This window comes from Triticum aestivum, chromosome 4D (genome assembly GCF_018294505.1).
Source record: "Triticum aestivum cultivar Chinese Spring chromosome 4D, IWGSC CS RefSeq v2.1, whole genome shotgun sequence".
NCBI lineage: Eukaryota > Viridiplantae > Streptophyta > Magnoliopsida > Poales > Poaceae > Triticum > Triticum aestivum.
This window is the reverse complement of record NC_057805.1, coordinates 391,946,321-391,968,941: the sequence shown is the minus strand read 5'-3', so window position 1 is coordinate 391,968,941 and position 22,621 is coordinate 391,946,321.

The window sequence follows — 22,621 nt, the reverse complement described above, 5'->3', positions numbered from 1 at the left end:
TCTCCACGTACAGTCCACGTCCGATGGAAGCCGTTCCTTGACCACGTTAACCACGCCGTGCCGAGAGCACCAGGGCGGTGGATGACGGCGAGGCCTAGGAAGGGGACGACGCGGAGCCGGGGAAGACGCGGCTTGGAAGCCCGCGCGGAGAGGAGTACGAGGGTTCACTGGTTCGGCTGCTGTGTGAGGCTGCCGTCGCCGCGGAATAACAGGGGGTGTGGGTGAGTAGAGGGATGACCTGGCCAGCGGTGGGAGTAGTAGGGGGCGGTGAGTCCTCCGTGGCATCACAGCTGTCCACGGGAGGCAGGAGCACGCGGCACGACCGGCGCTCCTTTGGGCGGCTGGAGCAAGAAGACCAAAGGTTGAAGATGCACTACGGCCGTTGGATGGACATTGTACGGTCACTGCAGCTAGAATCGTTCATATTGACTAAGTTGACAAAGCCCTTGATACGCGTCAACTTAGTAGGCCCACAGGTCAGCTTCCGAAACGGTGCGCCCCAGATGTCAGGGGGAGGAATCATTTTTTGGGCGGGTGAAGCTAGAATATCCGAGATTGAAGAAGAAGCACGACATCCGTTGGATGGACATCCAACGGCCACTGCTGCTAGAACCGTGTGTTGACTATAATAAGTTGACAAAGCCTTGCATACGTGTCAACTTCTTTATTTAGGGGACGCGTCAACTTAGTAGGCCCACAAATGTGTGTGTGTAACGACCCGGATTTGGTAGAATCCAAGTCTCTGTGCTTACTGTGCTATCCCTGGATCATAGCTAGCACACACAGTAACAAAAATGAATATCAGTAAGACATACATCATTCTAATACAACGGTAGATCCAGATATATATAAATCATACCTTAGGCACAGCTCAAGTTGGCAGATAATACAGCGGAATTATACGTAGTCACTAAGTTAGGCTCCATCAATGCCACTGGGCTCGTTGAGTGTAGACCATAACCCTATTGTCTCTTAATCTGTCGAGATCTGCACATGACAGGTGCAGATGAGTACGTGGAATGTACTCGCAAGTTGCAAAGGAAAGTATAACAGATTATATACGCAGGGTAAGTATTGGTGGCGGTTTCCTTTGCATAAAGCCAATTTTCTCTTATAGTAAATTTTGTAAACTTCTTTTAAAATAGAAATATTTTTTAGTATAAAAGGTAGGAGTGAGACACTTGGATATACGCACCAGTGCTCATTCTCCAAAAATAGTTTAAAACATACATAAGGTTGATGTGAAACACATTCACTGTGCTCATTCCTCAACTTTAACCCTTAAAACAGATTTTTAGAAAAGAGATGGGAGATTCTTCTTCAGTCCAAGTCTTCAGTTGCTCAAAATGCCCGTAACCGTGGGCACGGCTAATCGATTAGGTTTAACCCTTTGCAGAGGTCGTACACGTTCCCCACATGACACAACCAACCCCGTTTACCGTTACACACTTGGGTGTACGACTAGGAGGAGATTGTGACGAAGCCTTTCCGTAACAGCCCCCTATACCTGACCAAGCCGCCCGCAACTTAGGCAATGAAAGCCCCTCTCCGATGGCGGTCCTGAGATAAGGGTTTCCCGTTAGTACTGAGCTAAGCCAGAGCCCATAGTAGCATGTGGTTGTACTAGAAGCTACATCGATTTGTACTGGGAAGATCCCATTCTCCTGGACGGCGGTCCCCACCAAAAACCTGTGTGCAAGACCCCAGTCGGGCGCATTCACTGCAAGACCCCGATGGGCGCAATCACTTGAAGACGCTCCCGTCAATTCCATTCCGCCCAGGGAGTAGAAGTAAAATAGTATATAGTTTTATTTTTTTAAAAGTTTTCACAAAACGTTGCCCCAAAAGAGGGAAAGTTTAAACATTTAAAACTTGTTTGATTCCCGACCCTTTTCTTTGTAAGCATGGCTAAGCATAGCTACAAGTTCCTAGGGCTTTAGCTAGCAATAATAATTTGCAAAACTTTTTAGTAAAAACATGCATACTAGTAAATTTTAAAGAGATCATGCATGTTACAAAAGCATAGGACAAGGAATGATCAAGTTGCAACTAGCCTTCGATTTCGCAGTCACAAGGTTCTACCTCCTCGTAGAATTCACCTTCGCACTCGTCGTAATCTAACGCGATAAATAACTCAAGTAAGACACTCGGCATATCCACATTCACATAACAATGGTTCAAGCAAGCATTCAACATACAATAAAAATCCAACTAACAACACAAATTATTCGGTTGCCACTATCATAATTTCTAGGGCATTGTTAGGGTTGATATAGAATCAGGTGTGGTCTTGAAAGAAAATATGACATAGTAATATTCTAGGGTTGGAAATGATACTGAGTGAAGATCTTGGTTTGATATAGAAGATGGGTTGTGAGACAAGTTCTTACAACAAATTCTATCATGAGATTATTCGGAATATTTGACTTGGGTTAAATAAAACTGGCGTGGCATAAGTTTCAAGATAAAAGGATTAAATCCTTAATCTTGTAAATTCAAAGTTTTGTGGTGATATCAAATGTCCAGAGAGGTTCCCTAGGGATCAATCTAAGAGTTTTACCCTATAGTCAAATTTTATTATAACTAAGTTAATAAACGATGACCAAAGAAGGTCAAACCAAGGTGTTGATGATAAAACAGCATCTAAACTATGTTGGAAAACTAATCCATCAGTCCAACAGAAAGGTTAGGTCCTAAGGTCCAACTTCCATATATAAAACATTTTTATATGATTTATAGAATAAAAGATATAGCAAAATTACTCAAATTCATATTTAAATCAAAACTAAATTTTAGTTTGCGCAAAAGTGAGATTTCTAATTTTTATAAAAAACTAGAGGTCCGCAGCTATCTAGGGATATCTTATTTGTCAAATTTGGATAAGCGGTTTAAAAGATGTGATTTTTCTAAGTTGGGCTAATTTTCTGGAAAAGAAACGAGGTAAGAAAAAGAGTCGCCACGTGGCACAATTCTATAGGCTAATACTGTTTCTTTTTTTAACAGAGAAAGAGGGCCGGCCTCACCGGAGATGGAGATGGCCGGCAGCGGCGGCTCGGACGTGAGGTGATGCGGTGATCTCCGGCAACGTAAGAGAAGTGGACGAGGGAGAGGAAGTCGGGGTGAGTCTCCAGGACACGACGTCGGCTCCTGGTTCGCCTTCAGGTGGCTGCTAGATGTTGCCGGAGTTGGGCGCGACTCCGGCCGAAAGCGGACAACGAAGAACTCGTGCTCCGGCTGCGAGTTTTCAAAAGAAAACAGGGTCCATAAGATGCACAATATCGAGGTATGAAGGATGGAAGAGTTAGAATGTCTGCTTCACCTCGAACTCGCCGGAACCTTTCACAAACAGCAGCCGTGTCAAGTAACCCCGGTGAGCAATTCACGACGATGGGTAGGGGTATAAGCTCCAGAAGGAGAGGGGTTCGGGCAAGGAGAGAGTTGTGAGGGGAGGGGGCCTTTTATAGGATGGAGGGAAGGTTGGAACGACGCAGGGCGTCGTCGGAATTATGGCGTCTTCATGGCGGCCGTTTTCGGTGTTCTAATGGCCATTAGCGGCATGTTTTAGTGCGGGTAACGGAAGAGAAGGAATTAGGACGGAGTGAGGGATCCGTTCAGAGGGGTTAGTGGGTTGGGAGAGGAAGAGGAGGGGAGGAAGAGGTGGAGGCATCCATGGTTGTTCTGTGTACGTTCTAGGTTCTGTAGATGCGCATGGGGAAGAAGAAGATGTGGTGGGCTGGGCAAGGGAGGGAATAAGTGGGCCAAGCCCAATTTGGTTTGGAGGGAGCAAATAACCTGTGGGCTTCAGTAAAAAAAAATTACAAATGAACAAGAGGAAGATGGACTTGGTCCAGTAGGCTTAGAATAGAATTTGGTTAATTACTCATGTACGTGTACAAAAGTTTACTTACAACAAAATAAAATGTTTACATTATTCTCAATATTATTTAGAGTTCTGCAAATTCACAAAATTATAATTGTGCCATATTAAATATCTTCAAATATATTTTTGGAGAAGTCACATTATCTCCTCTCATTAAATTTTATTTGAATAATCTGAAAATATTTAAATGGCACTAAAACTCCAAATAAGATCCAATTTGAAATGGAACTAAAACAGGTTCACAAAAAAATGGATCTAAAACAAATCAAGGAACTTCAAATGAAATATGCATCCACCACATTCGAGAAAGTCATTTTATTCTCACTCCATAATTTTGAATATGGTTTCGAAATATTTCATAGGAGTCCGAAAGAAAAGAAATCTAAAGTCAATTTTTTTATAATACAAAAAAATCAACTTCCCCTCGAAGTCATAGTAACTCACTCGGTAATAATTAACATTCCAAAATTTGTAAAATTTTGGGATGTTAGAAACTACCACCCTTAAAAGAAATCTCGTCCTCGAGATTTGCAGAGGCTAGCAAGAAATAGGTTAGGGTTTGGGTTCCTTGGGTTACTTCCCCGGGGTTTGGTCATATCATATACAGGTTTGCGGTTTATCCTTTTTCCTCCAATCTTGAGAGAATGTTTTCTATTAATTTAATGCTGTGTATTCCAGTTCTTCAGCATGCCTATATTCGAGGCTTTTGTCACCATTCTGGATCTTTGATGATTTCTTGTGTGACCCAATTATCATTCTAGGGTGTTCGGGTGCTACCACCCTTAAGAACAAACTGAGGGGATTTCCACAATTTCTTCATTCCTTGTTGGTTCTTCATAAAGATTCTGTAGTCAGAACCGAGCTTTCCCTCAAAAGAAAGTCTTTCTCACAATCCATAAATTCAAAAACTACCTATCGAAACTCTCATGGCGGTCGATGGCTTCTGATGGAATTCTTTGAAGATCTTCGTGTTTATTTCTCACCCTTCAATCTACGTTAGGCAGGGTTGCCTACCTATAAGGGTAATACATCTTACCATTCTATGGTTATAGGCTTGTCGCAACAACACTCTACTAGAGTTTCAAGTCTCTCTGATTTACCAATCAAACATACAAAAGTATATAATAAGAGTCTCCGGTATGGGGGCCAATCCATCCCGCACTCAAATCATTTCCTCATATGCAGATAAGTAAATCGCGTGTTCTAACACTCGGTCTTTCTCACTCCTCCTTAAGTGGTCTTCACCTGCAATACTAATAAAACGCTTTTGGGTGATGTTGTTCCTACACATGTCGTGTTATAACTTACGTCCGAGAAATAGCGGAACTTTTGTGTGCCAAAGTTGCATTCTCCTTACGAATAGATTCCTTATTACATCCTTTAACCTCTCATACAACTTCGAGTTCAAAATAGCTTATTACAAGTGTTGCCATCCACATGGATTGGTATGGTCAAGCATGTAAACCCAACACTATTCCGTACTCCTTCATAAGAAGTTTAGTCCAGCTGAAAACGTGCGATGTAGTCCTTGAACTCATTAATCCTATGCTCCTTCACGGCGGCCATGAACTTCATGTCCATCAGCTCAGCATATACTTCCCTCAAGTACTTTTGAGCATGACGAAGTCTGGCTTCAAGGATTTCCCCAATCTGACGTATGGCTTCCATGGCAGCTTCACGAACAGAGTTGAAGAAGGTTGTTCGAGGTACTCATGAAATGAAAATATATTGCCCAATAGTCTTTGGACAAACTCTTTTTTCACGAAAGAGGTGTACTTCCACGTACCAAAGTTCCAATCCATTTTCAAGGAAAGGATAACCCTTGTAGACTGCATCTCCTTCAAGGTGAATGTGTCCCATCATATCCTTCAGGATCTTTGGAAAATCGTGGTCGCTAGTCAAAGTCATGATCATTTCTGGGCCCTTGTGGAATGACTCATAAAGGGTTGCCATCTGCAGGTGGAAAGGAAAGGTTGTGTTCAAAACAACAAGGTATTTATCTCCTTCGAAGAAATGTGGAGGTTTCTACGAGGAGAAGTTTAGTGGTTGGTTCATCCATAGTTCAAGGATTTGATCTAGGTGAGATAGAGCTTAGGGAGGAAGAGAGATGGATCCACACACACCACAATCAACAATCAATTCCTACCCTAATGTTCTCAGCATTTCTAATAGACTTGTTTACTATGGTTTCGTCATGAAGTCTTCAATTCTTCAAAGTCCTCAGTGTGTGATGCTTTACCCGTATGAAGGTCGTCTTGTTAATTATCCGTAACTTGCTCCAACAAAAATCCAAATTTCACTCACAAATTTCATTCAAACAATTCTTATGGTGCCTTCATCCACATGGGTTCGCATGGTCGGGCACACTACTCGCACTCTTTCGTTTATTTCACAACTCTCATGGTGGGCTTGGACGCTATTGAACTATGTGGGATATTCCTTGTAGTGGTACGTAATCTTCACCTTCTTCACAACCACCTTGGTCTTGAGTGTCTTCAGTTCTGCTTCAACTTCTTGGATGTAATCTTTAGTATTGGAAACGTCTTTGTCTTAGAATCATTTCCATGAAGTAACCTTTAGGCTCTTGAAAGTCCATATCAGTGTCAAGGTCATTGGGACATCTAAGTTTTTGAAAGCAGATGAGAACATAGTAAAGAAAAGAAGAGGATACGAGAATGCTTGTCGGTACTATTGAAAATATAAGTTGTTCCTATTTCTAAATCATTTTCTAGGGTCACGTCCTACAGTCAACGTATGCTCTGATACCATTTTGTAACGACCCGGATTTGGTAGAATCCAAGTCTCTGTGCTTACTGTGCTATCCCTGGATCATAGCTAGCACACACAGTAACAAAAATGAATATCAGTAAGACATACATCATTCTACTACAACGGTAGATCCAGATATATATAAATCATACCTTAGGCACAGCTCAAGTTGGCAGATAATACAGCGGAATTATACGTAGTCACTAAGTTAGGCTCCATCAACGCCACTGGGCTCGTTGAGTGTAGACCATAACCCTATCGTCTCTTAATCTGTCGAGATCTGCACATGACAGGTGCAGATGAGTACGTGAATGTACTCGCAAGTTGCAAAGGAAAGTATAACAGATTATATATGCAGGGTAAGTATTGGTGGAGGTTTCCTTTGCATAAAGCCAATTTTCTCTTATAGTAAATTTTGTAAACTTCTTTTAAAATAGAAATATATAAAAGGTAGGAGTGAGACACTTGGATATACGCACCAGTGCTCATTCTCCAAAAATAGTTTAAAACATACATAAGGTTGATGTGAAACACATTCACTATGCTCATTCCTCAACTTTAACCCTTAAAACAGATTTTTAGAAAAGAGAGGGGAGATTCTTCTTCAGTCCAAGTCTTCAGTTGCTCAAATTGCCCGTAACCGGGGGCACGGCTAATCGATTAGGTTTAACCCTCTGCAGAGGTCGTACACGTTCCCCACATGACACAACCAACCCCGTTTACCGTTACACACTTGGGTGTACGACTAGGAGGAGATTGTGACGAAGCCTTTCCGTAACAGCCCCCTATACCTGACCAAGCCGCCCGCAACTTAGGCAATGATAGCCCCTCTTCGATGGCGGTCCTGAGGTAAGGGTTTCCCGTTAGTACTGAGCTAAGCCAGAGCCCATAGTAGCATGTGGCTGTGGTAGAAGCTACATCGATCTGTACTTGGAAGATCTCATTCCCCTGGACGGCGGTCCCCACCAAAAACCTGTGTGCAAGACCCCAGTCGGGCGCATTCACTGCAAGACCCCGATGGGCGCAATCACTTGTAGACGCTCCCGTCAATTCCATTCCGCCCAGGGAGTAGAAGTAAAATAGTATATAGTTTTATTTTTTTTAAAGTTTTCAAAAAACGTTGCCCCAATAGAGGGCAAGTTTAAACATTTAAAACTTGTTTGATTCCCAACCCTTTTCTTTGTAAGCATGGCTAAGCATAGCTACAAGTTCCTAGGGCTTTAGCTAGCAATAATACTTTGCAAAACTTTTTAGTAAAAACATGCATACTAGTAAATTTTAAAGAGATCATGCATGTTACAAAAGCATAGGACAAGGAATGATCAAGTTGCAACTTGCCTTCGGTTTCGCAGTCACAAGGTTCTACCTCCTCGTAGAATTCACCTTCGCACTCGTCGTAATCTAACGCGATAAATAACTCAAGTAAGACACTCGGCATATCCACATTCACATAACAATGGTTCAAGCAAGCATTCAACATACAATAAAAATCCAACTAACAACACAAATTATTCGGTTGCCACTATCATAATTTCTAGGGCATTGTTAGGGTTGATATAGAATCAGGTGTGGTCTTGAAAGAAAATATGACATAGTAATATTCTAGGGTTGGAAATGATACTGAGTGAAGATCTTGGTTTGATATAGAAGATGGGTTGTGAGACAAGTTCTTACAACAAATTCTATCATGAGATTATTCGAAATATTTGACTTGGGTTAAATAAAACTGGCGTGGCATAAGTTTCAAGATAAAAGGATTAAATCCTTAATCTTGTAACTTCAAAGTTTTGTGGTGATATCAAATGTCCAGAGAGGTTCCCTAGGGATCAATCTAAGAGTTTTACCCTATAGTCAAATTTTATTATAACTAAGTTAATAAACGATGACCAAAGAAGGTCAAACCAAGGTGTTGATGATAAAACAGCATCTAAACTATGTTGGAAAACTAATCCATCAGTCCAACAGAAAGGTTAGGTCCTCAGGTCCAACTTCCATATATAAAACATTTTTATATGATTTACAGAATAAAAGATATAGCAAAATTACTCAAATTCGTATTTAAATGAAAACTAAATTTTAGTTTGCGCAAAAGTGAGATTTCTAATTTTTATAATAAACTAGAGGTCGGCAGCTATCCAGGGATATCTTATTTGTCAAATTTGGATAAGCGGTTTAAAAGATGTGATTTTTCTAAGTTGGGCTAATTTTCTGGAAAAGAAACGAGGTAAGAAAAAGAGTCGCCACGTGGCAGAATTCTATAGGCTAATACTGTTTCTTTTTTTAACAGAGAAAGAGGGCTGGCCTCACCGGAGATGGAGATGGCCGGCAGCGGCGGCTCGGACGTGAGGTGATGCGGTGATCTTCGGCAACGTAGGAGAAGTGGACGAGGGAGAGGAAGTCGGGGTGAGTCTCCAGGACACGACGTCGGCTCCTGGTTCGCCTTCAGGTGGCTGCTAGATGTCGCCGGAGTTGGGCGCAACTCCGGCCGAAAGCGGACAACGAAGAACTCGTGCTCCGGCTGCGAGTTTTCAAAAGAAAACAGGGTCCATAAGATGCGCAATATCGAGATATGAAGGATAGAAGAGTTAGAATGTCTGCTTCACCTCGAACTCGCCGGAACCTTCCACGAACAGCAGCCGTGTCAAGTAACTCCGGTGAGCAATTCACGATGATGGGTAGGGGTATAAGCTCCAGAAGGAGAGGGGTTCGGTCAAGGAGAGAGTTGTGAGGGGAGGGCGCCTTTTATAGGATGGAGGGAAGGTTGGAACGACGCAGGGCGTCGTCTGAATTATGGCGTCTTCATGGCGGCCATTTCCGGTGTTCTAATGGCCATTAGGGGCAAGTTTTAGTGCGGGTAACGGAAGAGAAGGAATTAGGACGGAGTGAGGGATCCGTTCAGAGGGGTTAGTGGGTTGGGAGAGGAAGAGGAGGGGAGGAAGAGGTGGAGGCATCCATGGTTGTTCTCTGTACGTTCTAGGTTCTGTAGATTTTTTTTAGCATCAAACCAAGCTTTTATTCATCGAAAACCACAGTATGTGGGATACATTTCTCGTTGTGGGATACTCCGAGCCACACATGGCGACTCCTCCCCAACGAAATAGAATGCTTGGCTAACTTATGAGCTTCAACATTAACGACACAACTTTCGAAAGTAAAAGAGCAACTAAAAGAAGCAGCTAGGTTGTTTATCTCCTGGACAATAGCTCCATTGGGTCCGCGACACGCTCCATTAATCGATCCCACGACTTCTTTTGCATCAGATGCCACTATAATTGCATGGAGGTTAAGATCTTGCGCCAAAGTCAGTGCTTCCATGCATGCAATAGTCTCCAAGATGACAGGATCATCTACTCCCCCAACGACTAATGTTGAGCTCCCAAGGAAGACTCCGGCTGCATCTCTGCAGACTGCAGCAGCAGCTCCTCCCGCTCCTATCCGGCATGCTGCATCAACATGTATCTTCACGTACCCCTGTGGAGGAGCCTTAGGGCACTGGTTGTTTGTTCATCCCTGCCTTACAGTCTGCGCTGTCGCTGGTTTCCTGATAAGTTCGAGCTCCGTCAGATATCTTGCGATAAACCCTTGTATGGCATGTGGACTCTGAAAGATCCCCTCGTGGATAGCCTTGCGTCTAGCAGCCCAATTGGCCCATAATGTAACAGAAAGTTTGACAAAAAGCTCTTCCGATACCGCTTCCATTAGAGTGAAAAGCCACTGTTTTGCGCTCGGTTCTGACACGAGTGCTATTTGCTGCGCCAACTCCTCATCCACCAATACCCATGTACACCTCGACATCGTGCATTCGAGTAGGGAGTGTCTCCATGAGTCCTGAGCCCCACACATACCGCACGAGCTGTCGGTCGCCATATGCCGGTGTACTCTGACGTCATTTGTTGGTAATGATTGTTTCGACAGCCTCCACAGAAACATCCGCACCTTCGCTGGGACTTGAACTCTCCATAGATATTTCCATGCCCCTTCTTCATTAGCAGTGCTCGATGCACCTGCTCTTCCTTCGAGCCAATCCCCTCTCCACTGCCTCGTACTCACCAACATACGGTATGCACTCCTTACTGTAAAGAGGCCGCTCCTCTCATGGCTCCAACTCCAGAAGTCTTCCACGTTACTTGTGCATAAAGGGATCCCAAGAATCAGCCTCGCATCCGTTGGCAGGAAAGTGGCCGATACTTGCTGCCTGTTCCACGTCGCTGAGGTGGTGTCTATCATGTCAGAGACAAATTGCGGTGGGTTTGTAGCGAGGCATCCATACGGTCTCATCATTTCATTGCGGGGTATCCAATTATCCTCCCATACCCTTGTGGTCTTGCCATTGCCTATCCTCCGAATCAGTCCCTGTTTTAGCGTGTCTTTCCCTTCAATTATGGCTCGCCACACTTGACTTGGATGGTTGACGAGGGTGGCGTTCAGAAAAGACCCCTCAGGATAGTATATGCTCTTGAGCAAGCGTGCACTCAAACAATCAGGATGTTGCAGTATCCTCCAAGCCTGCCTAGCAAGCATTGCCAGGTTGAAAAGCTCAAAGTCCTTGAATCCTAGGCCCCCATGCCTTTTGGTTGAGTCATATCTTTCCATGAAATCCAATGTGGCTTTCGTTTTCCTTCCTTGTTACCCCACCAAAACTTCCTGATCAGCTTATTCAAATGTTCACATAAACCCCGCGGAAGCTTAAAACAGGACATGGAGTATACTGGAACTGCTTGCGCTACTGATTTCACCAAAACCTCCTTCCCTGCTGCAGACATAGTGCTCTCTATCCAACCCTGGACTTTATTCCATAATATGTCTTTTAAGTATTTGAAGGCTCCACTCTTGCTGCTGCCTATATCAGAAGGCATGCCTAGGTATTTTTCATTTAACGATTCATTGGGAACATGTAAAATGGTCTTTACCTCATTCCTTGTGCTCTCTGGCACACCCTTGCTAAAATAAATTGAAGAGATTTATTCGCTGACCTGTTGCTTGACAGTAGATGTCCAAGACCTGAGCAACCTCATTAGCTCCACCACTCGTCGCCTTGAAAAACTGCAGGCTGTCATCAACGAATAAGAGGTGGTTGACAGGTGGCGCCGACGGTGCCACTCGTAACCCCTCCAGATTGGATGACTCTCTTCTAGATTTTATCAGGCACGACAGGCCCTCTGCTGCTAGCAAGAACAAGTATGGAGATATTGGATCCCCTTGTCTTATCCCACGTGAAGGTTTGAAACCCTCAAGCCTCTTTCCATTGAATAACACTGAGAAGTTCACTGTTGTAACCAAGCTCATAACAATGTTCACCCACCTCTCAGTGAACCCCAATCTCAACATGATGGCCCTCAAGTACGGCCATTCCACTCTATCATACGCCTTCATCATATCGAGCTTTAGAGCACAAGACTAACGTTTCTTCGCTTTGTTCCTCTTCATGAAGTGCAAGCATTCATAAGCTGTGATAATGTTATCTGTGATCATTCTTCCAGATGCGCATGGGGAAGAAGAAGATGTGGTGGGCTGGGCAAGAGAGGGAATAAGTGGGCCAAGCCCAATTTGGTTTGGAGGGAGCAAATAACCTGTGGGCTTCAGTAAAAAAAATACAAATGAACAAAAGGAAGATGGACTTGGTCCAGTAGGCTTAGAACAGAATTTGGTTAATTACTCATGTACGTGTACAAAAGTTTACTTACAACAAAAAATAAAATGTTTACATTATTCTCAATATTATTTAGAGTTCTGCAAATTCACAAAATTATAATTGTGCCATATTAAATATCTTCAAATATATTTTTGGAGAAGTCAAATTATCTCCTCTCATTAAATTTTATTTGAATAATCTGAAAATATTTAAATGGCACTAAAACTCCAAATAAGATCCAATTTGAAACGGAACTAAAACAGGTTCACAAAAAAATGGATCTAAAACAAATCAAGGAACTTCAAATGAAATATGCATCCACCACATTCGAGAAAGTCATTTTATTCTCACTCCATAATTTTGAATATGGTTTCGAAATATTTCATAGGAGTCCGAAAGAAAAGAAATCTAAAGTCGATTTTTTATAATACAAAAAAATCAACTTCCCCTCGAAATCATAGTAACTCACTCGGTAATAATTAACATTCCAAAATTTGTAAAATTTTGGGATGTTACAGTGTGGGAGAGAACTTATAGCCCATTTGCGATTTGTAAGAATGTATAGCCCATTTTTGAATTCTAATGGAATTTACTACAACCCATTTACAATTTGTTAAAAGTACAACCCATTTTCTAGCTAGGACAACGATTAATAATTTCAACCAACCGTTCAAGACAGAATTCAATAAAAAATTCCCACATTTTGAAGGGATCCGAAATATTTTTATCCCGAAATTTCTAGTCAGATTAAATATAAGTTTGTATTACGTAAAAATCTAACAAAACATTGCACGCGCAACAATTAAAAATTAAGATTTTCAAAATCCATAAATAATATTTTATAAACTAATTCCGTGCTTGGTGCATTTTTTTATAGTTACTGCCCAGTTTTTATAATTACATCCCATTTATTATTTTTTAAAGCCCATTTTCCTATTAAGCCTAATGCATCCCTCCTAGGAAAGATTTGCAGCCCAGCGGGGCGGAGAATAACAAGTTGACCTTGCCTGGGTATTCCTCAAAAAACGTATAGCTAGGCTAGCCATTTTCATCTTGAAAAAAATTAATATCTGGCTGGATATCTGTCGTGGGCTAGACGGGCCACAACCCGCCCAGTTAATACCCTGCTCTCCTCTGAACAACAACGAAAACATCGCCAAGAAAAACTTTGCAGTGCTCACACCTCAAAAACACAAATACTGCTCGAGCTGCTTGGTCCCAGCTGTCGGCCTCACCTTGTGCAATTCTCTCGTTTATTGACTACATAGGTTGACAATGGTGTGGGACCGTGATGTCAGGAAACCAGGAGGAAGCAAAAAAATATAGTTGTACATAATAAGGAGGCACTTGCTTACGTACGGCTATGGCCTTAGTGGGTCCCTACTGTCAACCAGTCAAAATAAAGTCATCTCTTGAATCCTCATGTTCATTGACCAAGTTAACAATGCTCGGCGCCACGGCGAGCGCAACAACTCGAAGGACGACGGAGAGGGCCTCGCGGGCCCTACGGATGGTCTGATACAGCGCCCGCTGCTCATTCAGGAAGCCAGGATCATCGGACACCTATGAGCACCTTCGAGAGACTGAGACGGCATGAAATGGTAAGGCCGCGCTTGGGAGCTCTGGTTTATTTCACAACTGTATTAAGATACAAGTGTAATTTACTCGTCATCGGAAACAATGCGTAAAATACAGGCGTAATGAAACCGAGGGCCCGAGGTCTGTAAGTAAAACCAGCGGGTTACGCGTGTAATTTGAGAGACCGGTGTATATTTTACTAGTCGAAATCGACCAACCAAGCGCTTCGCCCGAGACCATATGCTTTTATTTACAAGCGTCAGTTTTACAAGCGGTTTTGGTTGGAAAACGACGATTCAATCACGGCCTAAGATGATGAGTTGGTCGGAAGATCATATGGTTTCACGTCTAACCTACCCGACTTATCGTATAGGCTATGAATGAAACATAAGGCGATGAACTTCTTAAGCACGGAAACAACAGAAGAGGATGATCTTCCTAACAAGCAAATCACTGGCATTAGATCGACATGCAAAACAATACGAAGCATTATTCTCAGGAGGCACAGTGAACAGCTCGTGATGCCGCATGCCACAACATTCCAAGCTCAACTTTGCAATCAAACACAAGGCCTGGCATTACATAGACAATATTCAGAACAAACTCTTAAAATATCTTACATAAGTCAACATTCATGTGACTATGCATCTCAGCAGAGTAAATATTTACTTCTGAATTGAAGACAGGAATAGGAAAAAACGATCGACGTTGCTCACAGCAAAGGGCGTCCCACTCAAAAATATCAAATGCATGTCTTCTGGCTAACATCAATCAACAAAAATTGACAAGGTTTTCCAATTCCAATATATTAAACCAATGTCAACTTTGACAAGCTTTTCCCATTCAAAATGTGTAATGCCTATGATTGTGGAACGGGCAGGGTTTGTCATCAGTTTGTCATCTGATAGTCCGGTGGCTCAAGGTGACGACGAATGATTAGAGAACCATTCAGTGTATTGTGCATGATGAAGTATTATTATGGAGGACACGAACCATCTGAATATTTTGTGCAGTTCCACTAAAATCAAGCTGAGCATCCCTGTGGATTTCGTATTTATATGTTGCCAGAAAACAAAGACACATCAGCACACACATGAATATTGGCCCCAGTGTCAACCCACCAATCGGTGGACTAACAAATTGAAAGTATAGTAAACAGATTACCATACCCAGATGCCCCGTCATTGTTGCTTAGAGTGACATTGACAGACTTGGAGTCCTGTCCTGGCTTCTTGGTACTTGTTTGGGCACTTGTTTGCCCAGTGTTCCTCCGAACCACAAGTAAAGCAGCCATCTCTGCAGACTAGTCATGTCACCAGCGTCTACTAATACTCTATAAAGCTTCTCGATCATTCCTTGTGTAATGTAGCGCAAACAGTGACTACTTCTTTCTGCAAAGTGGTAAGACCAACTGGACCCACTAATGCAACAGTTTGCCTTAGACACATTGGCTCCTTTTGTGCAGTTCAACTAAAATCAAAGTCGGAATAAAACCGAGCTTTAATTTTGATATCCCTGTAAGCAACAAAAGGTATAAGGGAAACAATTACTGAGAAATAAAGGTTGATGACTTGTACTCCCAGAAGAAAAACATCTACTGATCTACCTTATCTTAATGGGAAACAAAGTAGGATAGTAGCAATTCTCAATCAGTGTGATTCATTCATATTAACTAAGACATTATCTTAACAATGCCTTGTTTCAACATGTATAAAGAACGACAAAGCAGAAAAGTATCATTCCTAAAACAATGCGACTGATTCATTTTAACAGAGACATTATCTTAACAATACCTTGGTTAAACATGTAGAAAGAACTACAAAGCAGGATAGTACCATTTGTAAAACACTGTAACTGATATATAATAACAGAGACATTATCTGAACAATACATTTCTTAAACACGTACTCCGGCCGATCCCTAACAGAAATGGTACTCCCGCCGATCCCTAACAAGTGTTGCTGTTTTGAACTAAGATTCAGTAGTTAATTCTGAGGAAAGTCGGTACTGACCTTTCAAGACCAAGATTTGAAATAACTCGTGAGGAAGACCTCAGAGAGATCTCAACACATATATGGAAATCCGGTCTCATTTTGTGCAGTTCCACCAAAATTAAGCGAAGCAAAATGTCGCAATAGCAACAAGTTGAATAGATATCCCTGTTTTAACAGAGGCAAAAAAGGAATCAATTGCTGGCCAATAAAGGAGGATGAAACATGCGGCCACAAAAATGGTAATCCCGCCAATCCCTAACAAGTGTTGCAGTTTTGAAATAAGATTCAGTAGTTAATTCTGAGAGTGGCATTGCTTAATTTTACCAGCGGCATTAGATTAACAAAAAGCATAAACAGTTCCAAGGGAGAGTGGGCGCAACAACAACATGTGCTTCCATCTACTTATAAAGGGGGTGATGCAGAGTTTGTTGTAACAAAGCAACAAGCATAATGTCTGGGTTGGTCCCATTTTTGTTCACTACTTAATGGGAAAAGACAGCAATACAATAGCTTCAATTCAACATTTATTTAAAATCGTACCAATACAAGTAGCACAACATCTCAAAACACATTGCACGATCATGTGGATGAAGGCAAGTACCAACCTGTCATGACGCACACAAGATCACGTACGAATCTGCCAACACGAATAGGAAATCCAATCTCGTTTTGTGCAGTTACTCTGAAATCAAGTAAAGTCACCGGTGAGACATTTAAGTTTGCTATAGCAACAAGTTGAATAGATATCCCTGATTTAACAGAGGCAAAAAAGGAAAGAATTACTACCAATAAAGGAGGATGAAACATGCGGCCACAAAAATAAGCATCTACCTTATCTTGATGGAAAACAAAGTATAGGACAGTAGCATTTCTAAAATGGTTGCATTGATTCATATTAACAGAGAAATTCTCTTAAAATAGTTCAGTAGTTAATTCTGAGAGTGGCATTGCTTAAAATACAATAGCTTCAATTCAACATTTATTTAAAACAGTACCAATACAAGTAGCACAACATCTCAAAACACACTGCACGATCATGTGGATGGGACATGGGACATGCCAGCACCATGTGCGTCCACACGTATAAATGGGTGATGCAGAGTACGTAGCCAAGCATCATATCTGCGTTGGTCCCATATTTGTTCTCTTTGAAACTTTTTCTGATGTGAGGGCAACAAATCTAGTCCTGCACAAACTACCCGACCCCCAGTTTCTTTCTCTTTTCAACAAAGAGTTGGGTTCCTTACAGATGTGTGTATTGGGTTACCCCCTTTTTCCCTTTTCGACCAACAAAGCGGCTGGATAGCTAGTCTATACTACTTTCCCTCCCTCCTTTCCTCATTGAACCACGTCCTAGATTCATGCTCCACCCCACCGCACCCTATTTTCCTCTTTGAACCAAGACCTAGATTCGACTACAGAATCGAAAAAGATCAGCATGCAGCTAGACCAATGACAGTTTCAAAGAAACTTATACCTTAGGGTCGTCGGGATGTGGCAAGGCGTGCGGCGGGAGGTCGGATCTGCTCACATTTCATACGGCAGCGAGGAAGAAGGGGTCGGTGGCCCTCCCGCATAGGCGCTGGGTGAAAGAGAAAAGCGCAGCTGGCAGTGGATTGCCTCCCTCGCCGAAGGCGATAGAGTGAACGCTGCACCTCCTCCCCTTCCCGGTGTGATGGGATCGGACGCCTCCTTTGCCAGCTGTCTGTGAGGGTGGTGAGAGAGACAGAGGCCACAATGCAGTCTTGTTTAGATCAGGTGAAGAGGGCGAGAGACAGTGAATATGGCAAACCCTAGCAAAGGAACGCTGAGCCTCCAGCGTGTATATATATATGTAGTGCGGCGAGAGTGTGGAGAGTGCAAACCCTAGCGAACAAGCGCTGAGGCTCCAGCTTATATATATACTGTAGTACGGACTGAGCTCCGGTGCCTTAACTGCACCTGCTTTTGGCTGTATGACAGGTGGGCCAGCCACATTTTGGGCCAACCTGTCATAAACCCAAAGGCAGGTGCACTAAATTCAATGAAGTTGCGTCCATATAGTACTCATGTATACGACTAATATATAGTGGAGTGGTTTTCTTATTCTCTCCATAACAATCATTTTAAATTGTGTAAGTACGAAACGAAACTCTTTATTTAACGTACCAGTGAAGAAAACTACTACTCCCTCTGTTCCTAAATATTGGTCTTTCTAGAGATTTCAACAAATGACTACATACGGAGCAAAATGAGTGAATCTACACTGTAAAAAATGTCTATATACATCCGTATGTGGTAGTCCATTGCAAACCACTTGAAAGACAAATATTTAGGAACGGAGGGAGTACTTCCGATGAACTAACGATCCACGCATCCTGGTCGCACTTCCCGTCCTTCACGTGCGGTACACTACCCTCCCTTAAGTGAACAACCACACATGCGCCAAATTATTGGAAACATGTGAGAGTGTGTACAAATAAAGAATTTTAATTTCAATTATCGGAAAGGTTTGAGAGTATGTACAGTTTGCCCTCTCTAATAATTATGGTTTGTTGTGTTCGGCCTAAACTTGGTCAAACTTTACAAAGTTTGACTTCAGTCAAATCTAATATGCGGAGTAAATAAAAATGGAGGGCTACTACGTCCATCCGGGTTTTTAGTCCACACCATTTTTTAATCAAAGTTAATAGCTGGACAAATAAAATTACAGGGGAGCTGGAGACAAAGTTGTGAGAAGGCTTAGAAATCAATACAAAACTTATGCTCTTAGTACCAACGTCGATCCTTCTTCGAGGAAACATTTGGTTCATAGCCAATTGTGTGATAAAATTGCACCAACGTGAAAGACGACTGCGTCTCCAACGCAACCAAGGTGAACTGACGAAGGATATCATCTTTGTGGGTAACAAGCAAAGAGCACTGATGGAAGACAGCTTGTTTTTCATTGAAAATCGATCAGCTTCACCAGCCGACGCAACCATGAGGCGCAACCATGAGCATCGATAGGTCATCGTGGTGATGCATCATCCATTTGGCATCAAGTTTGGGTGAGGCACCTATGAAGTTCGACAAATCCTCACTGTGGTCTGTTTCTTCTCAGTAGTCAAGCTCGAGGAAGGAAGAACCACGTGGCAGAGGACAGTGAGGCGGAACAACAATGGCCATCCAATTTTGTGCAGTTCCACTAAAATTGAGGAAGACATGCCCGGGTATGGAGATACGCATCGCTGTTTCCAAAAATATAAAAAAGGGATATAGTGTTGTTACTTTGTTTTACAAGATTAACAACGACATCTCAATTGTCAATAAGAATTATGAAAAGTACACCAACAAACAGAAGCATCATGATTATCTTGATGGGAACTAAACCAGGATACCCGAGAAAAAAAGCATTTCTTCATTTAACCAGTGATAGTATTAGATTAGCAGCAGCAATAGGAGCATATGGACAATGACCGCACAACCACCATGTACTTTTTGTCGAAACAAAATGTATACCTCCACCGAGGCATAAATCAGGACAACTTTTCGAGTGGCATTTCCTCTATAATAGTAGGTGATGTTGGACCAGCCGACGAACCCTAGCTACTATACATGGGGAGCTGGGGAGTAGTCGCATAGAAGAAAACCCGCATGCAGCGACCTGGGGAGCTGGACCAGTACAAGAAGTTATACCTCAGGTGGGCGAGATGTCGCTTAGGCGGGCGGGCGGGATCTGCCCACACGACGGCAGCGAACAAGGGCGCGGAGGACCTTCGTCCGCGCCAGCGCCGGCTCCGAGAGGACGGTGCGCATCGGCTTCCTCCATCGCCGACGGCGACAACGTCAACGCTGCACCTCCTCACCTCCCGCAGCGGACGGGATTCGGCCGGATCTGTGACCACCGGTGAGGAGAGAGATAGTGTGGACACTGTCATCTTGTTTTGATATGGAGAGGGTGAGAGAGCGAGACGCGAGAAACTCTATCAAACAAGAGGCTATAATGGAGTAAAACAATCTCTCCATAGCAGTGGTTTTAAATAGAATACGCGCGTTCCCGGAAAAAAGAAACGAAAACTGGCGGACAATTTTTTAACGTACCAAGAAAGAAAACTCGATCAAAAACACGCCCCCGCTTCCAGGTCGCGAGAGTCGTCGCGCACACACACATAGACATAGACATGCATATCCGTGTTTACGTAAAATTCCATTTCCATCTCCATCTCCAATCATATTTGTCCAACTGGCACATTATTTACGTTGTTAATTATATACGCGGCAATATTAACGTACAACATCTCTTGTTTGCGGGCGTCCGGACCGCTGCCACGGCCGCTCCTGACCAACCCGAACCCTCTTCATCACCCGCGCGTGCTTCCCGCCCGAAACGGTCAGTGCCGCATTCATGCCCGGCCAGAGCGGACGCGACCTCTCACTGGCGCCGGCATTGAAGCGGCGCGCCGGCCGAGAGAGCGTCGCCCGCGCCGCTTCCTGGTGCACGCGACTGCTCCGCGTTCAAAGGTCGCAATAGCCGGCCACAACATGCATGTAAAAAGTTCTTGGGAGTCCGTGCTACAGCTAGCTGTCCTCCCCAACTCGTCAATCTCTTCCAGTAGTACTAGTACTCCATGGCGCGATCCATCGACAAGCAGGCGGGGAAGTTATCGTATACTCGGTTTGCGGTGAGTGGCATGCCGAGCGACCGTGTGGGGTCGAGCCGTGGAGGAGGGTGAGACACGAACGCGACAGACGTGATTTAAACGTTGGTTTTGCTCGATGGCGCGATCCAACGAAACGAAACGTTGGTTTCTCTCCGTTTCCATTTTTTCTCCGGAAAAACGGAAACTTTCCACTCCATTTTCATTCCTACTCCAAGGTTGCCCCGTTACAACATTCCATCAAATACAAAGGAAAACTAACACGCATGCTGATGCATCTCAATGATTCACAGATCATAGCCAATATTTACTTCACAACTAAAGACAAAAGTTGTGAGAGCGTGTACGAAAGAAAAACTACTGATGGGGTCACTACGACTTAAACCCTAAACCCTAAACAGGATTTAATTTCCTGGCCAGGTAGAACCTGTCGAAGGAAAGACGGCTGGCACCCTCGGATCATACGATGCTTTTGTGCAGTTCCACTAAAATCGAGCTGAGCATCCCTGATGGCAAAGATATTGAAGAAGTGTGATTAGAATAATAGTACTGGCACTAGTTCATGAGACATAAACTCATCACAAGTAGAAGCCGGTAGAAGTAGAGAAAGATCGACATGGAGATGGAGCTACGTGGGGAGCTGCGGCAGTGGAGCAAGCCGGCTCCAAAAGGAAGATGGACTACCTGGGACGTCGGGCTGTAGCTAGAAGGGCGGTTGGGACGCGGCATCGGCCCATACCGCGGTGACCCCCGATTGGGACGCACCGACTGTGGATTTTCTCCCTCGCCGATGTCGACCGCGTCTACGCAGAACATTGTTCCCTTCCCCCAGCTGCGGGATCAGGCCGGATATGTGACCAGCGGTGTGGCCACCGTCGTTCTATGCTTGTGAAGAGAGCAACCCAAGCAAGCAGGCTTGTAGCTTAGGCTCCTGCTAGTGTATATATAGTGGTTTTCTTTTTCTCTCCATATCAACCATTTTATATTGCGTACGTGTCATTGAAGAGTGAAATGATGGTTGCTTCTTCCGACTAACTTACTGTGTGATTTGACTGCTCCTTTAGTGGCCCCTACACGTACTCCCCCTACGTGTATGCAACAGTCACACGTACACATGGACGCAAAAACGCGCGCGACGCCCTAATGCATGCATGTCCGAGCACACGACGGAACACACACGGTCACGCTCAAGTGCTCAACCTACACGTGCATGCACACACATACTCAGCCAGGGTGAGCTAGTGACCGTATAAACACCGGAAAATGTATATATTGAGCGCAATGAGCGTATTATGAAGTCCACTGACCGTATTTTTACAAATATACAGTGACAGACAGTGTATTTATCTCGTTTGAAATTAAGCCATATTAACCGGAGAGGAGGCAGTATGGACTAGCATTACTTTGCTGTGTCCCGTCAACTTGCCGAACGAGGAGAAGCTTGCAGGACGGGAGAAGCTTGCGCGCGGTGGCTCGCAGGACAAGGAGAAACTTTTGACTAATGCAAGCTGTCCTTCGCTCAGGCGGTGGACGTGCAACAGTTAATTCGGTGTCAGATTGCCAGAAGCATACACTATACTAGTACTATTATTGTTGCACTTCCCGAAGAGGCGAACAGCCAAGCGCAAAGTTTACTAGTACTACTACTATAGTCTATAGAGGTACTATACTAGTACTAGGAACCGGATGGAGGAGCGTCTGCACTCTTATTATATTTTTAAAATGTGATAAAGCAATCTTCAACACATTTGGTTCTCTTCGAGGGTTCTCGCATGTGATAATGGAAGTTGATTGCATGGAACACTCGCCACAATTCTCGCTTAATTCTGGCTCATATCCTGTTACAAATAGGAGCGCTCGGTAATATTTCCTCTTTTTTTGTTATTCAGCATGTAAACAGGTCAGCAAACCTTGCGGCGCATCTTTGTGCGAACCGTGCTTGCTGCACTTTGAATGTGGCCGAGAGCTGGCTTGATGAAACACCTCGCTTCCTACTTCTTTTTTGCGGGGTACCTCGCTTCCTAGTGACCAGTGTCTTGGCTGATCGTCCTAAGAATGCTTATATATGAATAAAGCTCTCTCATTTACCCGCAAAAAAGATTAAGCCATATTAACCGGAAAGGAGGGAGTATGGACTAGCACTACTTGT